The following is a 10,579-nucleotide window of genomic DNA, read 5'->3' as shown; positions in this document are numbered from 1 at the left end:
CCCTCTCCAGCCCCACCCCACCCCCATGTGACAAGGGATCACGTGTATCTCAGACTGGCTTCTTACTTTACAAGAATGACCTTGAACTTCTAATTCTCCTGCCCCCAGTTCCTGACATGTTCACCACACTCAGTGTGGACTCAGGACCTTACACGTGCTGGGCTAGTGCTCTATCAGCTGAACCACATCCCTAGCCCCTACACTTAATGTTTGTTTGTTTGTTTTCAATTAAAAAAAATGGGGCTGGAGAGAAGATGGCTTAGAGGTTAGGAACACTGGCTGTTCTTCCAGAGGACCTGGGTTCAATTCCCAGCACCCACGTAGCAGCACACAACTGTCTGTAATTCCAGTATTTAAGGGATCTGACACCCTCACGCAGACATATATGAGGCAAAAAACCCCCACCAGTGTACAGTGTACATAAAATAAAAATTAAATCCTAATAATAAAAACTAGGAAAAGAAAACAACTTTTATGTGTGTGTGTGTGTGTGTGTGTGTGTGTGTGTGTGTGTGTGAGAGAGAGAGAGAGAGAGAGAGAGAGAGAGAGAGAGAGAGAGAGAGAGAGAGAGACTGTATACATGCAGTAAAGAGCATCGAGTCCCCTAGAAATGGAGGTATGGGTAGGTGTAAGCTATCGTGTGGGTGATGGGCACTGAGCCCAGGTCCTCTGAAACATGCCCAGTGCTTTCGAGCACTGGGCCATCTTTCTGGCCTCCTCCCTAATTTTTTTCATATAGTATATTTTGATCATATTTTCCTTCCCCCAACTCCTCCCCAATCCTCCCTCCCCTCTCTTTCCTACCCTCCTTATGTTCTTTTTCTCTCTCTTTTAAAAAATCAATGGGTGGAACAAAAGCTCAGTGGTTAGGGCTGGAGCACTGGCTGCTCTCCCAGAGGACCGGGTACAGTTCCCACCACCCACGTGGCAGTTCCAGGGGATGTGACACTCTCTTCTGGCCCCTGAGAGCACTGCATGTACATGGTACACAGACATATGTGCAGACAACAAACGAGCGTGCACAAACGAAACCCAGGAGCACACACACAAACCTCCACACATATGAGGATCAAAGCAAACTGGTAAAAGACCAACAGAGACACAAGCTTTTAAAAATACCGTTGAGTTTGCTTTTTGTTGGTCAAACTGCTCCTGGACCTGGGCCTACCCTGAAGGGTAGTTAATATACCCATGAGACTCCACTGGAGAAAATGGATGTTCCCTTTGCCAGTGGGCATCAGTTACAGATAGCTTCTTAGTTAGGGTGGGGAGTCCTTCCCCCTTCTCAGTACTGAGACTCATCTGGTTTGAACCTGCGCAGACCCTGTGCTGCTGCCACCGTCTGTGAACTCAGACATGCCTCAGTCCTGTGGAGTGAGTCTGGGAGGCACCTGTTGCCTTGGAGTCCTCTGTCCCCTCTGGCTCTTGGAATCTTTCTGTTACCTCTTGCAAATAGATCCCTGAGCCTTGAGGGAAGCCAGCCTCTACATTTTATTAACTAATATGAATTAATCACTTTCCTCCTCATGGATATGTAATTAAAATATCCTAAGCCCCGATAAGAGTGTTTTCTAGTTGTTGCTTATGACTAAAGCAGCACACGCCATGAGACAGCATAGTCTGTGGCCTGGCTCGGCGGAGCTTTGCAACATTCCACGGTCTGTAGCACCACCTCCATCCCAGCTGCTACTGCGGGGGTCTAGTGCTGTCACTTCAGTGCTGATGGATTGTGTCGCTCAGAGAAGTCCAGAAGTAGCTTACTTTCAAGGTCAGGGCTCTAAGACACAGGAGCAAACTGGGGATGACGGCACACACCTCTAGTCCTGCACAAGTTTAGTGGGGACAGAGACAGGATTGGCAGTAAGCTCGGGCCGCCTAGTGTTTCTAGTAAGATCTTATCTCTGAGACCTACCCCATGAAAACGGCAGTTGGGAGATGGCTTACTGGGTAAAGTGCTTACTTCAAAACCTTGAGTACCTGTGCCAAGTATGGCTCCTCAGGTAAAGGTGCTTGCTAGGACCCGCATGGTTGAAGGAGAGAAAGAACAGGCTATCTTCTGACCTCCATACATGACAAAAATAATGAAGCATGATACGAACACCAGCAACGAAATGAGAAGCTGAGTTTGAATCCTCAGCGCCACAGAAAGGCAGCATGGTGGTGCCTGGCGCTAACACTGTGCTGTGAGGAGGACACAGGACAGTGTTGGTGGTTTGCTGGCCAGCCAGGCTAGCACCAGCTGTGAGCTCTGGAGAGACCTTGTCTCAAAAAGATAAATAACACACACACACACCACACGGGGGAGGGGAGTAGGAAGGAGGTGTGGGGGGGAATAGGGCAAGACTAAAGTTCAAACAAGCTAGAAAGCAAACTGTGGAAGATTTCCTTGGGCCGCATATGAACAGCCCCACAGAGACTCACCTTAGGCACTGCTGCCACCAGGAGTCCAGATAAGTAAATGGCTGTACTAAACCTTGTCTTCCTCAAGACTCACTGAGAGTCACTGTGAGCAGTTAGGAACCAGTCACAAACCTCCCTGTGCTCTAGCATATGGTGTGGGTATCATAGGACATCCCCAGATGAGCCCCAGCACCACACATATGGAAACAAGTAACAAAGGCTGTTATGTTTTTAAAGTTGCTTTTGAAACAAGGTCTCACTGTGTGGTCTCTAGGGTGGGTTCCTAAGGACCAGTGCCACAGGCTCTATCTTGTCTCGATTGTCTCTCTAGAGTTTCAGCCTTGGGGTGTTGGTTCAGCGATTAAAAAAAAAAAAAAACCAAACAAGTCTATTGAGGCTCCTTAGGGCTGCTCTCTCTGGTTCCTCTTCTCCCTCAGGGCTGTGATTTTGATATGGTTTGAGTGTGTCCCTCAAGAGTTCATGTGTCGGATGACGATGTAATGATGTCACACAGGGACAGCTGCACCTCACCATCAAGTGTGTGGTGACACGCTCTAATCCTCATGCCTTGAAGAATATAGAAAGGTCTCAGGTTCAAGACCAGGTTGTGCTCCAGAGTGAGACTTTATTTCAAAAAATCAAAACCAGTGTGGATCGTGGTGATACCCACCTAATCCAAGCACCTAGCAGGCTAAGGCAGGGGGATTGCCATAGGAAGAAGGTAATCCATGGCTACAAAGTAAGATCTTGTCTCAAGGAAACAAAAGGAAAGCAAGACTGATGCGACATCCAAGGGGATGGAACCCCATAGTGCATTCCAGGCTGACCTCAAGCTTGAGATGCTCCTGCCTCAGCATCCAGAGGACTGGCATTAAAAATGTCCTTATGTGAACAACAATGCCAAGCAACCAGAGCTTCCAGGGACTAAGCCACTACCTAAAGACTATACATGGACTGACCCTGGACTCTGACCTCATAGGTAGCAATGAATATCCTAGTAAGATCACCAGTGGAAGGGGAAGCCCTTGGTCCTGCTAAGACTGAACTCCCAGTGAACGTGATTGTTGGGGGGAGGGCGGCAATGTGGGGAGGATGGGGAGGGGAACACCCACAAAGAAGGGGAGGGGGAGGGGCTAGGGGGATGTTTGCCTGGAAACCGGGAAAGGGAATAACATTCGAAATGTAAATAAGAAATACTTGTTAATAAAAAAAAAACCAAAAAGGTCCTTATGGCCAGCGGTACTGGCACACGCCTTTAATCTCAGCACTCAGGAGGTTTGAGACCAGAATGGTCTACAGAGTGAATTCCAGGACAACCAGGGCTACACAGTGAAACTCTGTCTCCAAAAACCAAAAGCCAAAACCAAACCAAACCCAACCCACCCCCCCAAAAAAAATCCAGAAAACCCCCAAAACCAACCAAACAAACAAACAAAACAAATAAATAAAACAAACAATAAAACAAAAATAAAACCCAAACCAAACAAAGACTGCTACAAACTTCTTTATGGGTTTGGGTAAATGACTCAGAGGTCAAAAGCACATGCAGCTCTTGCAGAGGACCCCAGTTTGAGTGGCTCATCTGTGATTCTAGATGCAGGGGACTCAATGCCGTCTTCTAGCCTCTATGGACATCTTGCACTCATGCACATATTCACACAGACACACACAGACACACACACAAAGACACACACACACAGACACACACACAGAGACACACACACACAGACACACACACAGACACACACACACACACACACACACACACACACACACACACACACACACACACACATGGTTTTTTGAGACAAGGTTTCTCTGTGTGGCCTTGGCTGTTCAGGAACTCACCTCACTCTATAGACCAGGCTGGCCTTGAACTTACAGAGATCTACCTGCCTCTGCCTCCTGAGTGCTGGGATGAAAGGCATGCAACACCATGCCTGGCTATATACATCTTTTAAAAATCCTTCATAGAGTTGGGAAGACAGTTTAGTTCTCTAAGTATTTGGGGTTGCAAGTGAGGATCCCAGTACAGGTCTTTAGAACACACGTAAAGTCAGCATAGTAGAACACATGTGTAACCCCAAAACTCCTATAGTGAGGTGGGAGGAAGCAGGAGAAACCCCCAGAGGGTTTGGGGCCACCTAGTGTTAATCCCAAGAGTCTCAAGAGGAAAAGCAGTTCTTCGAGTTTGAGCCAAATTTGAATCAAACTTTAACTAAATCCTGACCATAATGGGCTCTGGCCAGGTCCACTCTCTGGAATCCCAGCGAGTAGTGACAAATCACGTGTCGTAGGGGCTTTTTAAGGGCAGACTCACATGACCACCACATTTCCTATGTGGCTTTGTTATTTTCCAAGAACTACAACTCCCAGGAAGCTACCTTGCCCCTGGGTAGGTGGGGCTTACAGGTTGGGTTTCACTCCTGCATTCCCCCTTGAGTTGCATCCTTGGTCAAGCCTTCAACTCTATGATGGGTACTTGTTTATATCAGGATTTAGTAACCACCAGCTTCATGATACCCAAATAGGAACTATCATTTAGTTACGATATCAATGATGCAAGAGCCAACAGAAATTGGCAGAAGCCGGAGGGCCTGGGGCCACAGGCTCTGTGGTGGCTGACATCAGCGTTACTATGTAGGAGGAGCCTGGAAACATGGAGGGAGCACCAGTCATTTATTTCATTCCGGTTCCTTTCTGTTGTGGGTTTGACCAGAATCCATCCTGATCAGGATTTAATTAAAGCTTGCTCTAAATTTGACTCAAAATTGTGGAACTGGTTCTTCTCCTGAGACTCCGAGGATTAGCACTAGCCTGGTGTACACAACTACAGACGAGGGATGGAGACTCAAAGCAGCAGAAGGTGTGTTCTGCACCCAAGGGTGTTTACTGACCTTCCCATTTGTGCCACAGCACATGCACATCCACACAGTTTTCTTTTTTCAAGATGGGGTTTCTATGTAACCCTGGCTGTTCTGTAACTCACTCTATAGACCAGGCTGGCCTCCCATTCAGAGCTTTACCTGCCTCTGGTACCCAAATTAAAGGCATGCCCAGCCGCCCTACATACTCAAACTCCATTACGATACATACCAAAACATTTCCAAGGAAGACTCTTTGGTAGGTTGTTGTCCAAAACTAAAAGAAGTCTCAGAGAACCCGAAGCCTTAGCTGGGCTCTCCAATGGGCTGCTCAACCCCAGAATGGTTAGCTTCTTCAACTTCAGGCTTCAGAGAGACTTGTGGGTCTGGAGTTGGAGGAGATGAAGTGGGTTAGGGTTGGGATCCTAGGTGGGGAGGGAGGGTTCTCAGAAGTCCTGCTGAGCCTGTCCTGTAATGTTAAGTCAACCTCCAAGACCTCCTTTCTCCCCTCCTTCCTGCTTCTCAGATCTCAGCTAGCCCTCCAAATCTTGGCTTGCTTGTGGGGATGAAATGGCTAAATGGCTCTGGAGTCATCTCCAGGCTGTCTCCTAGCTTCTGCAAAGATTCCCTGTGAAGTTCAGCCACTCTGAACTTGTTCTCTCTGTACCCAAGGATGTACCATGTTCCATCAGCCCTTCAGAATTTTTTCAAAGTACTTCAATTTGATCTGCAGGATGTCTCAATTGTTCCCAATTATGAAGACAAATGAATCAGAGATGTTTGAATTTCTCTTTTAATCACTGACTTCTCCCATGACTCTTCGTCCCCCCCACTGTAAACGAGACAGTGAGTGCAGGTTGAGAACCACAGCAGCAGCATCGGGTTAACCTGACAGTCTGAGAAAACCCCTCCCATCTGGTATTGATCACCACATCCAAGACACTGTGGCAGGCACCATAGGACAAGTGAGTTCCTTTTAGATGTTTTCCCTACCATATGGGGTCTAAACATTTAACTAGGGCTGCTGATGGCTTAGTGGCACTTGACCCCAAACCACACCCACACTCTCTCTCTCTCTCTCTCTCTCTCTCTCTCTCTCTCTCTCTCTCTCTCTCTCTCTCTGTCTTTCATGCACATGATTAATCAATCAATGTAAAAACAACATTAAAGCAAAAACTGGACTTGATGGTACAGGTCTATAATGTAAATAATTGGGAGCGGAGGTTTGTGAGCTGGGCTGCAGAGTGAGTTTGAGACTAGCTTGGACCCCAGTTTGAGTGGCTCATCTGTAATTCTACATGCAGAGGACTCAATGCCATCTTCTAGCCTCTATGGGCACCTTGCACTCCTGCACATATTCACACACACACACACACACACACACACACACACACACACACACACACACACAATTTATATTTTCTATAAGCCTTCAATAGCACAGTAGCTATGAAGCTGCCTCCCCTCCATGTTAGAATCTACTTTCCTATCGATAACCCCCAAGTTATTACTTACAATGTTTATCTGGACTGCTCTTAACTCCAAATGGCCAGCCCTCGGGGCCACATTGTCCTAACCCATGGCAGCTTCTTCTTCCCGTTGTGGTTCTCCTCTGATCCCAAGCTGTGGAACCCTAAACCCTCCCATGTCTCTTCTTCCCAGCTATTTACTGTTGGTATCTTTATTTACCAATCAGAAATAACTAGGGGCAGGGTCACAGGGGCTACAAGCAGATTCCAGGTCTTTGGGCCACATTTAACATTACAACAGACAAAACCTCAATAGTAACGGACCGAACCTCTGAACTGTAATGCAGCCCCCATTAAATGTTTCTTTATAAGAGTTACCTTGGTCATGTTGTCCTTCTACAGCAATGAAACCCAAAGTAAAACAGAGGTCATCCTTAGCTACATAGAGATTTCAGGGTTGGCCAGGGATACACAAGGCATGTCCCATTTTTTTTTAACTAATGATTTAGAAAGCACTGTTCAGTGGGAAGGAAGTCTTCCTCCTACAGTAGATTCATCCCTTCCCCAAGAGAGCAGCTACTCTGAGGTCTTAGCATTTTTCCGGGTGAAACCTTGGCTTGACTCTGGCTGTAAACAGAGCAGGGTATCTGGTTGGCAAGGTTCAGTGCCTTACGTCTTTCACTCACTGATGTGTCTTGTACTGACTACACACACCGTTCTTCTTCATGACTGTACTGTAGTTCATACCAAGGTCCCATTGATGGTTCCTTGCTTGTGAACGCGTGGCACTTTAGTCAACATGCTCATACATGTTTCTTCAGTTCCCTAAGCAAATGCATGGCCTACACAGTAGTGCTTTCTTAGTTTAGTTTACGTTTGCGTGTCCCTGTGTGTATGTATACACATGTGCAGAGACTCTCAGAGTCCACATTGGGTGCTTTGTAGCTAGAGTTCCGGTGCTCGTGAGCTGCCTGAGGTGGTTTGCTGAGAACTGAACTTGGGTTTTCTGGAAGAGCACCGAGCCATCTCTCCACTCACTACAATAGTGCTTTGATCCCCCGCCTTAGTTAGGTTTACTATTGTAAGGGTCCATGATTTGCTGAAGAATGATACCCTGAACTCAAATAGTAAACGCAAAGAGTGTTTTATCCTGCAGAGATCCAGCATGCTGGGGTCTCCCATTACCAAGATAAAGAGGCTTGAAGGCCTGATTTAAAGCACATTAGGGCATTCTGTCCCTTATTCCATCTCTAGGGACATTCCATTATGGGGCGTGGGAATGGGAAACTGTTCTGAGGAGGTCTGGAAATGGTTGCTGAGGAAGTCTGGAAACTGCTGCTGACCCACAGTCCTTGCCTCAGGCCAGGTGGCAGGGCAGCCTCTGAGGCCTGGGCTTGCCCAGCTCTTGGAAACAGAGATTTAGGCCTAGTCTCCTGAACAGCCAACTTGAAGCCTGTCATGGAGTCAGCCTAGCTTTCTCACTACTGCTGTGATGAAGCACTGTGACCGAAGCCACCTGGGGACTGTCTGACTTAGGGTATCTGTTGCTGTGAAGAGACAGCATGACCACAGCAACTCTTTTAAAGGAAAGCACTTAATTGGGGTTGACTTCCATCCAGATGTTTAGTTAGTTACCCCATGGCAGACATGGTGCTGGCGAGGTAGCTAAGAGTCATCTGGATTTGCAGGCAGCAGGAAAAGAAAGATAGAGAGACAGACTGACAGAGACAGAGCCTGGGCCTGGTTTGAGCATTTGGAACCTCAAAGCCCACCCCTAGTGACACACTTTTTCCAACAAGGCCACTTCTCCTCCAATAGTCACACCTCCTAATAATGCTGCTCCCTGGTGACCAAGCATTCTAATCTATGAACCTGTGGGGGCCATTCCTATTCAAACCACACAGAAAGGAAAGAGTTTATTTCACTCACAGTTCCATATAGCAGTTCATAATCAATAGCAGTGAGGACAGGAACTCATGCAGGGTCGGAACCTGGAGGAAGGCCATGGAGGGTGCTGTTTACTGATTTGCTCTACATGACCTGCTCAACCTGCTTTCATATAGAACCCAGGAGCACCAACCCAGGGATGGCACCACCCACAATGGGTTGGGTCCTCCTCATCGATCACTAATTAGGAAAATGTCTCCCAGGCTTGCCTACAGTCTGGTCTTGTGGAAGCATTTTTGTAAGTGAGGGCCCCTCTTTTAGATGACTTTAGCTTGTATCAAGTTAACATAAAACTAGCCAGTACATCCCTCTCCCCTCACCACACTCCAAGACACTATGGCTTTCTTGTCTCCACCTGACTTCTTGGGCACACCTCATACCAAGTGCCTCCTCATCCTCTTCACCCATGTTTAGGGCTCCAACATTAGTGCATCAGACCTGATCATATGCAAAGTGTATCCACTGTGTAAGCCTCCCTGAGATGCTCTTGCTGTTTGGCTGTGAGCGGCTATCATCCTGGTGCTCTCTTGCTTCTCCAACTGTTCTGGTCCTGCTGTTGGCTTGTCTTTCGAGGTTCCATTTTGGTAGGAGCTGAGCATATAGGACTTCCTAGATGAGCCACTGCTGCCCTCAGTGATCCCACTCTCTTGATACACTGTCACCTCCTGTGGAAGAATCTGACTTTAGATCCATTTCTTCATTGGAATTCTGTTTGTTAATGAACTAATGTGTGTGTGTGTGTGTGTGTGTGTGTGTGTGTGTGTGTGTGTGTGTGTGTGTGTGTTTGTGGTGGACATGTGTGAAGAAGACAGAGAGGACACTGGTGTCTCCTCTATCTCTCTCCACCTTTTAAGACAGGGTTTCTCATTGAATTGGAAGCTCATCCTTAAACTGCAAGCCTCCTCTCTGCGTCTGCCAAGTTCTGAGATGACAGGTATGCACTGTCCAAGGCAGGAAGAGAGCGTTGTTAGTTTGAGGACAGCCTCGGTCACATAGTGAGTATGAGATCCTGTCTCAAAAAATCAAAACACAGAAAACAAGCACACCAAAATAAAAACAAGAACAAACAAACACCCCCCCCAAAAAAAAAACCCCAAAAGAACAAAAAGAAAGAAAACCTACCTGGAAAAAACAAAACCAAATAAATAAAACCCAAACCAAACTGAAGTGATTCTGATTAAGTAACAAGGAAAAGGCATGAGCAGATCTGTTCAGTCTGCCTGCCTTCTGTCCCTGTCTCTGTAAGGAGTGCTGTCCATCAGGGCTGCTCAGAGAGAGCGCATGCATCTCTCCATACTTTAGGACATGTGGAAAGCTGCAATTGTTTTTAGGCATCTGAATCACAAACCATTTTCTTAACTGCCCATTATACTTACAAAGACGTCAAGGGTGGAATGAACACAGGTTTTGGCTTATAAAATGTATTACAATTGGTAACTTATAATTGTTATTATTAGTATTAGTATTGATAGTAGCAGTTGTTTTTGAGGCATAGCCTGGCTGCTCTGGAACTTGATATGTAGACTAGGTTGGCCTTGAACTCATGAGATCTGCTTGCCTATCTCCTGAATGCTGGGATTAAAGACATGTGCTACTATGCCATGTCGACATATATGTTTAATTCGTGTATACCTTTGTTTAACCCTGTGAGTGCAGGTATATAGATGCATGTGCCTATGTGTGTTGGAGGACAGGTGTCAAATGTCTTTTATGACTCATCACTCATTCCTTTGAAACAAAAGACTGTCCCTTAGCTGAAGCTCTTGTTTTATCAGGTAGGCTGTAAGCCCATAAATCCCAGCTGAAGTTATAAGTGTTTTATGTGTGTACTGGGATTCCAACACTGGTCCTCGTGACTGCCCGAAAAGTGTCCCTAACCCACCAAGTCATCTTTGTAGA

Source organism: Rattus norvegicus, chromosome 10 (assembly GCF_021556685.1).
Source record: "Rattus norvegicus strain SHRSP/BbbUtx chromosome 10, alternate assembly SHRSP_T2T, whole genome shotgun sequence".
NCBI lineage: Eukaryota > Metazoa > Chordata > Mammalia > Rodentia > Muridae > Rattus > Rattus norvegicus.
The sequence above is the reverse complement of the archived record's forward strand: the minus strand, read 5'-3'. Positions refer to the sequence as shown.